Here is a 16,623-nt window from a genome sequence, read left to right on the forward strand (position 1 = left end):
ATCACAAGAAGGCAAATAAAATCATTCCAAAAAACATAATAAATAATCATCAATTAACTAAATTAAAAGCGAAGAGTGCAGATAAAACACTTTCAGGTGTCATATGCACAGCTAAATAGAACTGTTTCCAGCCTGGATTTAAACATTGTCAGAGTTGAGGCCTGTCTCACATCTTCTGGAAGACTGTTCCAGATGTTAGGAGCATCAAACTGAAACGCAGCCTCACCTTGTTTAGTCCTGACTCTGGGCACCAGCAGGAGACCCCTCCCTGAGGTTCTCAGAGTCCCAGTTGGTTCATATGGCTCTAACAGAGATGTACTTTGGTGCTACACCATGAAGATTACGTGTACACATTTTCTACTGGATGTTCATTGATATTATTCCGCCACCGCTAAGAAAATAGTGCGAGCATGAACGAGCTGCCAAATAAAACACGACAGAAGCAACTTTTCGCCACGAAATTTGATGTGGATTACCAGTGCACACCAGTAACCACTCCGGTGAGTTGATTATTTTGAAACCGGACGTTTATGGTGCTTTTACGGACCTTTCTAGACATGCGCATGACTTGCCATTCTGAAGCAGGTTGAGAAGAATCAAAATTAGGCAAATACCGGAGACAGCAGTAAACATCAAAAAAGCGGTGAGGGGGGTTCTAAAACATTGCAGACAACTCAGAAAAGAGGCTTAATGTTGAAAATACCGGAGTTCCCCTTTAACTGGTGACTCTAAATTGATCCTAAGAGTGAGTGTGAGTGTGAGTGTGGCTGGTTGTGTGTCTGGTTTGTCTCTGTGTGGCCCTGTGATGGACTGGAGACCTGTCCAGACTGTACCCCACCTCTCGCCCAATGACTGCTGGGATAGGCTCCAGCCCCCCCGTGACCCTGAATTAGATAAAGCGGGTAAAAAGAAAATGGATGGATGGATATCGGTTGCTTTAGTCCACAAGAGTATGTTGACTTGCAGGCTTCCCAGCAATAATCTGCTTTCAATCAGTCATATAAAACTTCTGATATAAGCATCTGCTCAGAAAAAAATATAGCTACATTAAAATTGAGGTTTCAAACATCACTCTGTGTATGTCATAGAGCTTTCATTAGCTACCGTTACCTTACCTGTTGGCAGCTTTGGTGTCTCCACACGGTCTACGGTGCGTAAGGAAAGTCTCTGTCCCTCTCACAGCAGAGCATCTGGTTGGTGCAGGTCAGGGTTACAGAGCAAAGGTCCCTAAACTAGCGGTCCACATTGGTCTCCTGATAATAGCTTGACACAGTAACACATGTCATTCAGTTCTGCATGACTGTCTGGCTCACAATGATTCACAGAGAGCACGGTAAGGTTACAGCACAAAACCAACTAACACTGTGGATACTGATGCCAAGGAACCATTTCTTCCTTTGGCTTGAGGCTTGAGCCAATTATCTCATTGCCTTGTCTGACTTCACCTGCCAAAAACAGCCACACCTTCAAACTGCAGGAACAGGATGTGAGGCATGTGCCAATGCCAGTAAATCTAAAAAAGCTGGGAACGACAGAGTACCGAGCAAAGTAATCCAGGTATGTGTTGACCAGCTTGCCCTGATCTCTACATAGATCTTTCACAGATCCCAATCTGAATGACTAAGACAGATTGCACTCACACCACTGATTCAAAGATGCTTTTAGTCCTGATTCGCATAAAAATTAGCCTCCCTCCCGCAATCGACAAACTTCTGTTTACTTATAGAGCGAGCAGATCCACTGAAGATGCCACCACCAAAGCAACCCGCACAGCACTCAACCACACAGAGAGAGCCATGTGATAATGCTCTTTATTAACTACAGCTATGCATTCGATACTATCATTACAGACATTCTTGCCAGTAAACTACAATGCTTCGGCCTCTCTATTCCCACCCAAGGGTCAAAAACGTCCTTCCAAACTATCCTCTTAAGAGTCAAAACAGGTCCATGCCTCCTCCTTCATTACATTAAGTACTGATGCACCACAAGGCTGTGTGCTAAGCCTACTCCTTTACTCCTTTTACACTTTTGACGGTGCACAAGTCATCGTATCAAAGATTATCATGAAGTGGGCTGATAACACAATGGGCTCATCGCAGAAAAAGGACAACGAGATTCTCTTTAGCTGGTCACAAGATTTTCTCTTTTTCTGTCGCCTTTATTTTACAACCATATTTGCTTTTATTTAGCAGCTTATATACACGTTTGAGTGAAGTCCATGACAAAATGTAATGCAAATGTATTTTTAGATGAAAAAAGTATTAAAAACAAAACTTGTCAAACTTAAGTAGCACTAGCTGGTCAGTGGTGCTCCTGTTCCTCTGACAAACAAAACTGAGCTGTCACAGCCATTTAATAACGATGGTACCACTGAATGTGCTACAGGGGCATCCAGAGTAATGCTTTAATATCAGCCATCCCAGATGATATCTTTAGTTTGCTTTACTTTGCTCCTATTTTTCACAAACAAATGGTGGAAGGAAATGCACCTTAGTGATTAGTTCAAATTTTTATTGAAAGTTGCCATTTTAGTTTTTCAGTCTCATTTTGTGAGTGTTCAGCAGCAGAAGTAACATCTGATAACTATCATTAAGAGCTCATACAAACTCCTGGCGCCCTTGTTTTGTCTTTGATTCTTTCATTATGACGACAGCCGCAGTCATTACTGATCATTCTCTTGCTTGCTTCAGCATGCGAGTTGTTTTGTAAATGATCTAAATAAGAATATTAGCTGCAACAGTCTACTGAATGATGGAGCGAGACAGGTCTTTGCTGTGGCTTTGGGACAGCAGGCGGTGGAATAGTGGGTGCTGGCATGGCAGGGCAGCAGTGGGAAAAGGAGGTTGTGGTGATAATGCAGAACGGATGCCCAGTCTGCTGCGATGTGGACTGATTCTGCTCTCCAGGGCGACTGATGAGTCCCAGATGGACCGCCAGCTGCTTCGGGTTTGTGAGCCCTGGGAGGTGGGCGTCACTGAGGAAGAGGCAGCGTGTTTTGAAGACCATGTGCACAGGTCAAAGGGGCACCCCTGTATGAAGGTGTTCACCCAAGGCTACATTTTCATATTTATGTATTTATGCCCCCTGTTTATTCTCAGAACCACTTGCTATTATAACAGGAGGGGTTTTATTATGAACCAGAATGGCTCTCAAGGTGTTCTGGACCACTAGACCTCGATAAGTGAAGTCAAAGTATCCATCTGTCATTTTTGTCCAATGCCCACCTCCCTTTAGGAGTAATTGAAAGACTACTACTTGGGCTTGGCTCTCCACCTGATAATACACCCAAGCTCACACACACCAACACACACAGGACTGGGACTTTTGATAGACTAGCCTCAAGTCTGTTATATGAATATAAAAAAAATAGCAAGTTCATTCTGCTTGCCTTTGAAGGTGAGCTCTTTTATTCCAGCATTCGGAATGAGCTGCTTGTCAATTCATTGTTCATTAATTTGGATGATTGGCCCCAACTGGCCATCCGTTTAGCTTATTTTTATATCGTGTGTGTGTTCCCTTTTCTTGTCCCCCTCTCATCAATCCCTCTGAGACAGTCACTCTGTGTGCAGTTTGGTGGATCATTATTCGCTATCCGTGTAACCACAGTCCACAGCTGCATACACTGTGGATTTTCTGCCCGAACAAAAGAGACAACAAAAACAAACAAGTCTAACAGAAAGCAAATGTGAGTAGCGAAGCAAGGAGAGGGATGTGGCACACATTCATCATGTACAATTTTGCTCCATTGCAAGCCCCCTTCATGCCCATTTTCAATCAAGCACTGCACCCTGCATCCTAATCAAGACCCAAGAAGTCAGGGGATATTAAGCCCCTTTCTATGCGCCATTTCACTGAGATGCATAGGAAGCCAACCCAATAGAATGCACTGTCTCTTCAAAAGACACACATGCCGAACTGAAACCTCAACCCACAGACTAATTGTATTTATTCAGCACAAGTAAAGCAACCTAACCAGTCGCCTCTCTTCTGTTGTTATGTAGACTCTTATTTTTCCCCTGAGAAGAGGCAAATTCTTGCTATTTGTGAATATCAATAACATCTGGCAGGGCTTCTTGAGCAGAGAGGTTGAGATGTCTTGAGGCCACGCCAGTCACAGCTAAGCCCCTATGAATAAAGATTTCTCACACAGAGGAGCACTTCTGCTTTTTTTGCTCTTCAACTGTAATTAAGACAGAGTTTGAAAACAGATCCAGATACCCTGGGAGGGATGGAGTGACTCCAACCACCAGGTGTCATTCTCCACCACTGCTGTGTAGTGTGATGGAGGTCAAACGTGTCAGAAATGTCATCATTCGGTTATTTGCTTCAATAAAGATGATGAAATAAGTAGTTACTAAATGCCACAAAATGTAATTACACACACACACACACATATATATATACTGTTCATATATAAACATACAAAGGACTTTTCCACAACAAGCCACATTTACCCATTCAGACACACACACTCATACGCCACATCTTAGTGTACACAGTGTTAGAGGCTACAGAGTGCTTTTTCTTTCTCTATCACACACATTCACACACCGATAGATGTGTTGTACAGTGTCTTTCCCAAGGAAACTTGGACATATGGTCCAGGTAAGCCGAAAGTATGAATATATACACACAAACACACACGTACGCACCCACCCACCCACACACAATGAAACCATCAGAGACACTGCAAATTTACTACCAACAGAGGATGATCAAAGGAAATGTTTGTCATCTGGAAACCATTTCTGCATTGTCCCAGGCCCCACCCATGCTCCCATCTATTGTATGCTGAGCATCAGTTACACATGCTCACCCTGCTGTTTGAAATGAACAAATTCCAAGATTCCACTTTATTCTTCTGGTTGGACTCAAATCTCTGATCGTCTCCAACGATAACATTGGAGAAGTATTCAGAATGCGTCTGTTCTCTTAGTTTTGTGTGCATATGGCTGTCTAAAATCATGAAATGGTTCTCAGACGTGGATTTCCTCATGTTCTTTCTCCCCATCTTCTTTAATCTTATATTTCAGAAATGTTTTCCAGTTTTTATAACATCATGGATCCCAGAGGTTTGTAGGAAAATCTAATCTGAAAAGTAAAATTGATCACTCACAATGGCAGAGAGTTTATCTAAGATTACCACATTACGTAAAAACATTAAAGGTTGGACCTGCCATCATCCATAAGTCCACGGGTATTACACCTGTTTCTGTGAGGAAATCTAAATGTGACATATAAATGTGTTTGTACTTTCAATCTCAAGATGTGTCACATGAACACAAATATTACATTTAGTATTGATTTGAATTGAAAGATACTTACTTGTTGTTACAGTATAAAAAACCCAAACAACAGTATTTAGTCGTTATTCATCATCAGCGGTCATGATGATGGGCTTCAGCCCCCCTGCGACCCTGAATTGGATTAAACAGCTATAGAAAATGGATGGATGGATATACACACTAAAAAATATGCTGTGAAAATATACAGCATTTGATTTATAGATCAAAGATAATGATGAGAGATAAAAACTTTTGACATCTTCACAGGCATTTATGTACATGATGCATTATATCAAGGAACCTCTGAAAAGTGTACATGTAGCCCGTGTCAGCTGAGGGCCACTGTTGGTTAGAGTGGCGAGTTCTAGGATGACAGCTTGATGAGTGTAAGTACATGACAGCACTGTTGTGTCTCTAAGAGCCTTATCAACAGTGGATCATCTTCACACCCCCCATAACACCTTTGTGTTTTCACTCCTGACCTGATGCGCAACAAAGGAGCAGTTTGTGTCTGTAAAGGAGGATATTGAGAAAGACATCTTGACAGGCAAGCTCATGGACGTCCACTGACATCTGGAGATGGTCAGGAAAAGACTGCTCTAGCTTCTAACTGTTCACAATCCGCACTTTCATTGACAGCCAGAATTAGTCAATACATGACATTGAGAAAAGATGTTTGGACAGGCCAACTCATGAATGTCTCTTGTCATCTGGAATTGGTTGAGACATTTGAACATCTTATATCTTTTATCTCCAGTGTGCACCAACATGTGATGTGATGTTGCTTGACACTGTGGATTTGGATGTATGTGTAACATATAGTCATAAAATAGACCCCCAGAACAGCTGCCGTAACAGCATCCTTAGAACTTTTTAAATCATGACTTTTCACTGTTGCCAAACATGCGGACATCATTTGGAGGTCCAGGAATCCTGTATTTTGGATAGAATTTGGAATATATTTTGCTCTACAATTTTAAAATCTCAGGTTTGCCATGAATTAAGGACTGTAATAAGTAGTTTACTTACTCTGATATTGCTGGGATGTAGTACCGGAAAACTGGCTGATAAAGCAAAGATTTACCAGCTGATTTGGGCCTTTGTGGTACAGTATATATCCCAGTTTGCGCTCGGTAATTCTCAACCATCGACAAAGTGTTTTACCTATTCTCAGAGAAATAGCTTAATTAATTTTATGAAATGTATTGTATTAAATTCAAACTAAATCCAAAAAATAAGCATGTCCTCAACTGTAACATGTCCTTGTGACTTCTTGCAGACTGTATGCAGCTCCCAGATCATTTTTCAGAAGCATTGTTAGACAAAGAGTGAAAATAGCAGTTTATCAACCAGAATATCCGTTAGCAACTAGTGTGTAAGAGTTGCTCCTTCATATCTTCTTTCTGCTGTCCTGCATGTTCCTTTCAGTGCCCTACAGTGCTGTGAATATGTTGCAGTATTGATATCAACACAAAATCAGTTGTTATGGAGCATCACCCGCCAGTAATTTCCTGCGGTTAACGAAATCCTTGATATGTTTTTATCATGTCTTGCCTCATCTATACTTCTCCTTAACACCCCTCTGGAGTAAGTTTAGATCAAATTGTCTACACATTTACATAACAAGGACTCAGCATGCTTCTAATGGCTTAAATAATACTCAATTATTTAAGTGCATTTTCTGCAAAGTTGCACGGCAATTTTAGCTGGTGTGAATGTTTTTGTGACTTTAAAATGAAGCTTGTGTAGAAAGCCTTTGTGCAGTTTTGCAAATTAGTCGATGAACTGAATGACTTTTTCAGTAAGTAATAAGTAATAATCAGTAACCATTGGGAAAAAAACATGAAAACCTATTAAAATAAGTGGCTAGGTGGGATGCATTATTTCGAACGGAAGAAAAGTGAAAATGAAAACCTTTGATCAGCATTTTAGCTGACATTTAGCAGGGAATTAACTCATGAAATGAACTTGATTTCGATCAACCGCTTTGACGCCCACATTCCAGTGTACCGAGATAAGGTCAACTGTCAAATAGAAATGTTTGCTGAATAAAAATTGATACATAACAAGTTGGAAAGCAGGTTGAAGGTGGGCTTTCTCCTTCCTGTACAATGAAAACCGTGACCTTTACTTTACACAATTCAATATGTTTCCTCTTATGTGTGTGCTTGTTCAATTCAGCCAAATTAAGAGTGGGCCTCTTCTGTTACCATGTACCAAAGAGCCTTTCATCCATTTGTATCCCTTATGTGTTTGTTATTTCTTTCAGTGTAGTGGAACAGTGAACGAATCTGCTGTTTGATTCTTTTTCCTGTATGGATTCATGTGTTTTATTTTTCTTGACAGCCTTTATTTTTCTTACAGAGTTAGATCTTACTTGTGCCTTTTTCAAATACGACCATCCTTTTTTTTCCATTGATTACCTTGGGTGGATGGAAATAAAACAGTGTTGGCAAGCAAGTCTCAATGAGTTAGATGTACATTTGAGCTTTTTTGCCAATTAGCAGGATATTGCAATCCTACCACTGTGTGTGAAAGGCTGCATGCATGTGGGTGTAAATGTGTACCGATGCACCTATAGAATATAGTCACAGAAATTCTGTCCCTAAAAGTTATAAACAGTACAAGGTGGGGTCAAATCCACTGGAACTAAATCTGAGGTATTTCTGGAAATGCAAACCGAGCTCTTTTTATGGTTGTACAAGGACTGAATGGTATGTAGCAATGGGCAAGTTACCTCATACTTGTACGCATATGTCCTCTCCAAGGCCACACATACACAGTTAACCAGTTACTTACACAATATATGCATAGAATAAAAACCATGTTCCACACCAGATATACGAAGTGGATGTCTTTTTTTTGTGCTTTCCTTAAAAAGACGGATTTTTACTGTGCTCTCTCAGAAACCTCTCCCTCATTTTAAATGAACAGTTTCACAGGGCCGTTCTCTCAGAACATGCCAATTAAACAACTTCTAAGGCGGATTTCAGACTAGAGCGTGGCGTGGCGGCAGCGAGACGACGGCAGTCTTAACGCCGGTTATCGGGCGGTGTGTTCTACTTGGCTTCTGTTCTACACCGGACAGTCCGCGGCCGCGGTAGTTCCGCTCCAGCCCTGTCTGTAAATCCAACAGACTATGTATTTAACTGCGCATATAGATGCAATAACAATAATAACTATAAATGCACTCAGAGAGTACAGACCTCCGCCAACTGCCAACCTACCTGTGGATAGCGAGCCATGTATGGACATACGTTCCTGATGTGGGCTAGTTGTTCTTTGGCGCTGTCAGCAGAAGAGGCATTCCCTTCTCCCTATTCATTATTGAACAGTGTTTGTCGTTATTAATTATTATTATTAATATCATTATTATTATAATGTTTTGTCGGGAAGCAGTGTTCTGTCGGGAAGCAGTGTTCGCCGTTATTATTACGCTATATGCAGTTATGCACACTGGCTTGCCGTGCAAGTAAATCCGCGCACTATGCATTCTGTCTGGCTTTGGGCACGCTATATGCAGTTATGCACACTGGCTTGCCGTTGCAATCTTTTGTTGTGCTAATTACAGCAAATCCGCGCAATATGCATTCAATCCGCGCACTATGCATTCTGTCTGGCTTTGGCTCTGTTTGGCTTTGGCACCTTGAGGTGGCGCCACCTTGTGGCAGGTCGCAAGATTGCAGCACGAACAGACGAACGAACATAACAATAGTAGATTTAGGCCTACAAGTTTCTCGTTGTTTTCGTAGCCCTATGGCTACTCAAAATTATAAATGCAACTGTATCTAGGCTATATCATCAGGATGCAGAGATGATTTGTAGGCTACTGTTGCAGATTGGTGTGCGATGGTGGGCTTTCTTTACGCCACCCCCTCCCAAGTCTTTTGTCATGTAAATCCCAGGTAGGCCTAGGCTACGAGGGGGTTGGGGGAGGTGTCTCTGAGACAGAAGCTATCTGGCTTATTTACAGTTATCACCAGAGACTTGTTCAGCGAAATGGGTAAGTTTTGTCTTTGCCTCTCCGAGTTGACTATTTTATAACTCCGCAGTGAAGTTTTACATTATTGGTTTATTATTGTTGATAACTTCATTTCATTTATGTTACTCTAGACCATCGTGTGTACTTCGACAGAAGAAGAGCAGCAGCGCTCCTTCTATTTTTAAGAAGATGCTGTCGCCAAAGAAATCGACGATGGTGGGTCCACCCCATTAATCAGAGGAGAAGAGAATTTGGTGCATTCTACACTCTGGTGGCAGAATTACGGCTTGATTCTGAGAGGCACATGCGTTTCTTCAGGATGTCTGCTGAACAGATGGACAAAATTCTGCAGATTATAGGACCCGATTTGACCCGGCAGAATACAAACTACAGGGCGGCCACTGAACCTCAACAGAGGCTTGCCGTGACACTGAGGTAAATCACCTTTTCAAAAAATTCGGAGAGCATGTTAATAAAATTACTTTTATTGAAAGTGGTTATTCCAAAGTATCAAGAATAAAAACATGATTTAAATATTGAAACCGTAACAATGAGGTGAAATAACAAAGTTAAAAGAAAGTAAAACAGTGAACCAGCATACCCTTTTTTCCAACATCAAGTTATTTAAATAATTTAAGTGTGAAATAAACAAATGTAAAAAAAAAAAGGTGTAACAACACAATGGTTGTACACTTACCCTTAATGTACAACTTTTAACATAACAGTTACTTAAATAACTTAAAGTGTTAAATAACAAAATGTAAAACACAAAAAAGTAACAAAACCATTTAAACTAAGGCCATCACAAATTCACAAATTACTGTAATATTGGGGTAGGTTTGGGTCGTTGAGGTCATCGAGAAAGGAACTTTGAGTTGGGCCTGAGTTGGTACTGAGGGCCGGTGGTATGCGCCGAAAGCCGATGGTTGTTGTGGTGGTGGGGCCCGGGCCCTCTCCCCCAGGTCAGCGAGGAAGTCTATAATGTGTACTTGAGCCTGGGCTCTGGCTCTAGAAGAAAGTCTATTCATTTTGGGCACCAGGCTCATCGCAAAATAATACATTTCTTCATCTGCGGAGGGGATGTGTGGTGGGGGAATGGTCGGCGCTGTGCCTATTATATTCAGCAATTCTTCATCTAGCCCAGCAGGGGAGGGGATGACTGGGTAGAGGGATGGGGACTCGTGCTAGACCTGAGGTCCAATGCAGAGGATGGTCTCTCTGCTGCTTCTTCGGTCAGGGGCTCAAAGTCTTCATCCACAGTCTCACTGTTGAATGAATCCATGGTATGTTTGGACACTGGTGGGTTAAGGTGCAGGGTGCTTATAGACCTGAATGATGTAAATGTCAAAAGACAACAATATTTTAATTGTAAGCATATAGTAATATACTTAATTACATAAGATGAGAAGTGTGAACACCATATAGCCTCATTTTCACACAAAATACAATGAGGGTCTACACTTACGGTCTGGGAGCCAGATGTGGCAACAGGAAGGCCATTGCGATTCATATTTCCACGGCTTCACACCTCCCCCTGACCCACTCACCGGTCTCTTCCTCCTGCTCTTCACAAAGTCATCTCTCAGTGATTTCCACCGCTTTGAACAATCATTATCTGTTGTTACCAAAAAAAATAATGAATGTCATTAATTCCATTTCACTTTGACTTTTTCATTCTTTACACAGATTTCTTGCCACTGGGGAGACATTTACGAGCCTGTCCTTCCTGTTCAGACTTGGCATCAGCACAGTCAGCCAGATTGTCCATGATACCTGCAGTTCCATCGAAAGGTGCATGGTGGACATGGCTTTCCCTCCAGCGACAGAGGAGCGTTGGAAAGAAATAGCCACGGCTTTCTGGGTCAGGTGGGGCTTCCCAAACTGTCTGGGTGCCATAGACGGGAAGCATGTGGCCATCAATGCACCTCCCCGTTCAGGAACCCTCTTTTTCAATTATAAAGGAACATTCTCGGTCGTGCTCCTGGCCCTGGTGGATGCCCACTACAAATTTATATCCGTCCAGATGGGAGACTACGGCAAGGCCAGCGATGGTGGTGTCTTTGCTTCCTCTACCTTAGGGAAGGGGATGACTGAAAACCGACTGAACGTGACGCAACCCACCACATTGCCAAATGCAGAACACCTGGGCCCACTTCCCTATGTCATGGTGGGGGAAGCAGCCTTTCCACTCAAGACATATCTAATGCGTCCATTCACGGGACAGGCTCTGCCACAGTGGCGTGAGCGATTCAATGACAGGCTGTCCACAGCAAGGAAAGTTGTGGAGTGTGCCTTTGGCATCCTCACAGCCCGGTGGAGGGTGGTGCTGAAGCGCATACAGTTGTCGCCTGACAATGTGGACACAGTGGTGATGGCAGCCTGCATACTGCACAATTACCTGATGACCCCTGCTCAAGCCCAACGGCTGCTGGAGGAGGCAGAAGAAATGGGACAGAGATTACCGGCCCACAGGAACATGGGTGGACACAGGGGCAGCAGGGATGCGTATGCAGTGAGGGAGAAGTATGCTGCATTTTTCAACTCCACAGAGGACTGCATAGAAATAAAACACCCAGAACCCCCCGGCATTTCCCTTACAATCAAATCAAATCAAATCAAATTTATTTATATAGCACATTTCATGTACAAACAGTTCAAAGTGCTTTACATAAAATAAAAGCATTGCAGCAGGGAGTGCAAGAAGCATTAAAAATACATAAAAGAATATAAAAAGAAACAAATAAAATCATTTAAATGAATTTAAAAACAGGCAACAGTCTAGATAAGTTAAAAGATATTTCATGCATAGACACATGAGAACAGAAATGTCTTTAACCTGGATTTAAAAATGTCTACATTTGCTGAAAGTTTAATCTCCACTGGCAGTTTGTTCCACTTGTTAGCAGCATAACAGCTAAATGCTGCTTCTCCATGTTTAGTCTGGACTCTGGACTGGACCAGCTGACCTGAGTCCTTGGATCTAAGAGCTCTGCTGGGTTTATATTCTCTGAACATATCACAGATGTATTTTGGGCCTAAACCGTTCTGGGATTTGTAAACCATCAGCAGGCTTTTAAAATCTATTCTGTGACTGACTGGAAGCCAGTGTAAAGATATTAAAACTGGTGTGATGTGTTCAGATCTCTTAGTCCGGGTTAAAACTCTAGCAGCAGCGTTCTGGATGAGCTGCAGATGTTTAATGCTCTTTTTGGGAAGTCCAGTTAAAAGAGCATTACAGTAATCGAGTCTACTGGAGATGAATGCATGGATGAGTTTCTCCTGGTCTTTTTGGGAGAGGAAACCTTTAATTCTGTTGATGTTTCTGAGGTGGTAAAAAGCTGCCTTGGTGACAGCTTTGATGTGGCTGCTGAAAGTCAGATCTGAGTCTATCAACACTCCGAGGTTACGAACCTGGTCAGTGATTGTAAGGTTCCGAGTCTCAAGATATTTACCAACGCTGACCCTCTTCTCTTTGCTACCAAACAGAATGATCTCAGTTTTGTCTTCATTTAATTGTAGAAAATTCTCTCTCATCCAGGTGTTTACTTCCTCCAGACACTGACACAGTACGTCTGCTGGGCTGCAGTCGTCCGGTGACAGAGACACATAAAGTTGTGTATCGTCTGCATAACTGTGATAATTGATGTTAAAGTTCTGCAATATCTGACCCAAAGGGAGCATATACAAGTTAAACAGAAGAGGTCCAAGAATTGACCCCTGGGGGACTCCACAAGTCATGGCCACTCGCTCAGATTCATAGCTGCCAATTGTAACAAAATAACTCCGGCCTTCTAAGTAGGACCTGAACCAGTTAAGGACCGCTCCAGAAAGTCCAACCCAGTTTTCCAGCCTGTGCAACAGGATTCTGTGATCTACAGTATCAAACGCAGCGCTGAGGTCCAACAGGACCAGGACTGAAACATTACCAGAATCAGTATTCAACCTGATGTCGTTTAACACTTTGACCAGAGCTGTTTCAGTGCTGTGATGACGTCTGAAGCCTGATTGAAAGTTATCAAGACTTCCACTTTCATTCAGAAAGTCGTTGAGCTGGTTAAATACAACTTTCTCAATAATCTTAGATATAAAAGAGAGATTAGAGACAGGTCTGTAGTTGTTCATCATAGAGGCGTCTAGAGTTCTCTTCTTTAGGAGTGGCTTAATGGCAGCTGTCTTTAGTGACTTGGGAAAAATGCCTGATGCCAGTGAGCTGTTAACTATTTGTAGGAGATCACTTTCTACTGAGGTAAAAACAGTTTTTAAAAAGTCGGATGGTATTATGTCCAGAGAACAAGTTGTTGATTTCAGATGCCGAACTGTTTCCACTAGGATTTTTAAATTAACAATATTAAATTGTGACATAACGTCAGAGTTATTTCTAGGTTTTAGACACAGATTAGTTTTCTTGTTTTTCTGTGTTGCGTGAATGTTTTGTCTAATTGTTTTGATTTTTTGGCTAAAAAAGTTGGCAAATTCGTTGCATTTCTCAGTGGAAAGGAGGTCTGGGTTTGACTGTTTAGGAGGATTTGTGAGTTTTTCAACCATAGCAAACAGAGTTTGAGAATTGTTGACATTCTTATTAATCATTTCAGATAAATGCAGCTGTCTGGCCTTGCACAGCTCATTGTTATAACTACGCAGGCTTTGTTTGTACAGCTCATAGTAAATCTGAAGCTTTGTTTTCCTCCATTTACGTTCAGCTTTCCTGCATTCTCTTTTCAGGTTTTTTACCGTAGTGGTGTTTCTCCATGGTGTTTTCTGTTTGATCAAGGTGCTCTTGATTCTTATCGGTGCAACAGCTTCCATTACATTAAAAATTTTCAAGTTAAAATGATCCAGCATTCCTTCAACCGACTCTGCACTCATTGTTGGTAACATAGCTATGGCCTCCCTAAACTGAGCACTTGTTTTCTCATTGATTTGCCTCTTCTTAACTGAGAAGCTGGTTGTTTGAACATTCTGAGTAATATGTAAATCAAATAAAATACAAAAATGGTCAGACAAGGCCAAATCAGTAACAACAACAGAAGAAATATCAACACCTTTAGAAATGACCAGGTCCAGAATGTGACCTCGAAGGTGAGTTGGTTCTGTTACATGTTGCCACAAACCAAACATGTCCGGCACAGAAGAAAATTCTTTGGCATTACCATCCGTCATATTATCTATGTGAATGTTAAAATCCCCGGTCAAGATGAAATGGTTAAAATCAGTTGAAATAACAGACAATAATTCAGAAAAATCATCAATAAAACTTGCACAGTATCCTGGAGATCTGTAAATGATTAAGAACAGGATTTTAGGAACACCCTTTAAAATAAAACTCAGATATTCAAAAGAAGTGAAATCACCAAATGAGATCTCTTTACACTGGAATGTATCTTTAAATAAAGCAGCTTCACCCCCACCTTTCCTACCATTTCGGCATTTATCCATAAAACTAAAGTTTGGGGGAGCTGCTTCATTAAGAACAGTAGCACTTGTGCTCTCTGTTAACCATGTTTCTGTCAGAAAAAGAAAATCTAAATTATGTGAAATTATGAAGTCATTAACTAACAGTGACTTATTGGACAGAGATCTAATATTAAGTAAGGCTAGCTTTGTGGAGTTTACACTGGTCTCTGTTGTATTCTGAGTTGTACGTGGTACCGTTAACAAATTAGATAGATTCACCCTGGAAGTTGACTGTTTTCGATTCCTTCTTTTGCTAACTAAAACAGGAAGCCTATTGGGTCCCAGCTTGTTCTCAGAACAGCTGTCAGAAGTCGGACTTCTATAGCAGGGACCCTGAACACATCATGGCATGGTATCTTTGTTTTGAACAGTACTATCTTTGTTTTGAACTCTGGATGTTGTGCTGCTCCTTGAACACCCTGCACATCCCCTTGTGTCCTGCTCTGCCAGGACAGATGATGTAAGAGGAGGAGGAGGGGGTGCCCTGCGTTTCTCGGTTGATGGTGGTCGCTGGAGTCCTGGCTGGGATAGAGACATCCTTTGGAGACCTTGGGTGATGTGGAGTAAAGAGTCTGGTGAGGGGGGAGGGCTGGGGGTTGTTTGCCTCACTGCTGTGTCCTTCAGTCTAATCTGTACAGTCATGTTTGGGTTTGCCGTCCCAACAGCATGACGTAAATGTGCACCAAGTAATCTGCATCCAGTTCGATTGGGATAATACAATAACCTATGTAAATATGTAAATATATGTTGTGTAATAAATGCTTCAATTTGTGAGAAACTTGCGATTCAGTTAATTAATGCAAATAGAGCTTGGTGAGGTAAACGGGGCACATAGCCTAAGCTTATTGCTTCATCTTTGAAATCAACATTCCAGGGGTTGTTGATTTATTAAAATACAGCTGGCACATACACCACATTTCATCTCAAATAATTTTAAATGAAATAGAAGTTACATTACATGCAATTGTGAAATGACAAGAAATGATGGTGGGTTAATTAAATGTAAAAACAACACGGACACCACAGCTGCTGTGTTTGGAAACGCCATCTTTTTAACACGTGTAGACTCGTTCTGGTAGTCATTCAGTCCATACAATTAATGCTGGGCCTACTGTGAAAAGACGACAGCACGCTACCCTGCTTCAGGTAACCTAAATTAAACAAGCAAAAAAAAAACTTACAGTCTGGTATGTTGAGGGTTTTGGCAATCTCCTGCCACGCCTTTACTTTTATTGATGGCACTTTGTAGTGCGGGTTCCTCTGGTCATACAGCAAGGGATATTTCTCCACCTCCTCTATGAGCTTGAGGTCGTCCATCGTTGCTCCTGGTTCGCGGGCCAAGATGACCCCAATCACGTGATTGAAGTCTACAATACATACGGGGTGTTGTTGCGTGAACTCCAGGCTGTGACAAATAGCCACGGCCGTTTAGGGGGAGAAATGTCATAGATCAAAGGTTATGTAGGTCGGTTTTAAAATGCTTCGTTTGATGTCCATCACTGCGAGCCTTTCGCATTGCCTAATTTACATGAAAGGTGCATTTGTGCCATATCGGACGACATCGAAGCCTTGCAAAAAAAAAAAAAAAAAAGAATTGGTGCTCTTACTTTTCCATTGTGTGTTGAAGTTTCATGGTCAACACAAACTAAATATAGGGCTACAGTTTAAAAGGGGAACACTGCCGAAGTCAATTTCACAACTGTAAGCAAATGTAGAAACAAACAAAACATAGATCGTTGTGAATATATAACATTTGTGAGCATGCTGATCATTTTTGCATAGTTGCCATGAAATGCATTGGGCACCTCTCCGAAAACCGGTGGGTGGTCATCATCTGACCGTTTCAATAAGAAGTTCGAATTGTAAAGACATGAATACATAGCTGGTTTAATTTCCCCA

The sequence above is a fragment of the Odontesthes bonariensis genome, chromosome 12 (genome assembly GCF_027942865.1).
Source record: "Odontesthes bonariensis isolate fOdoBon6 chromosome 12, fOdoBon6.hap1, whole genome shotgun sequence".
NCBI lineage: Eukaryota > Metazoa > Chordata > Actinopteri > Atheriniformes > Atherinopsidae > Odontesthes > Odontesthes bonariensis.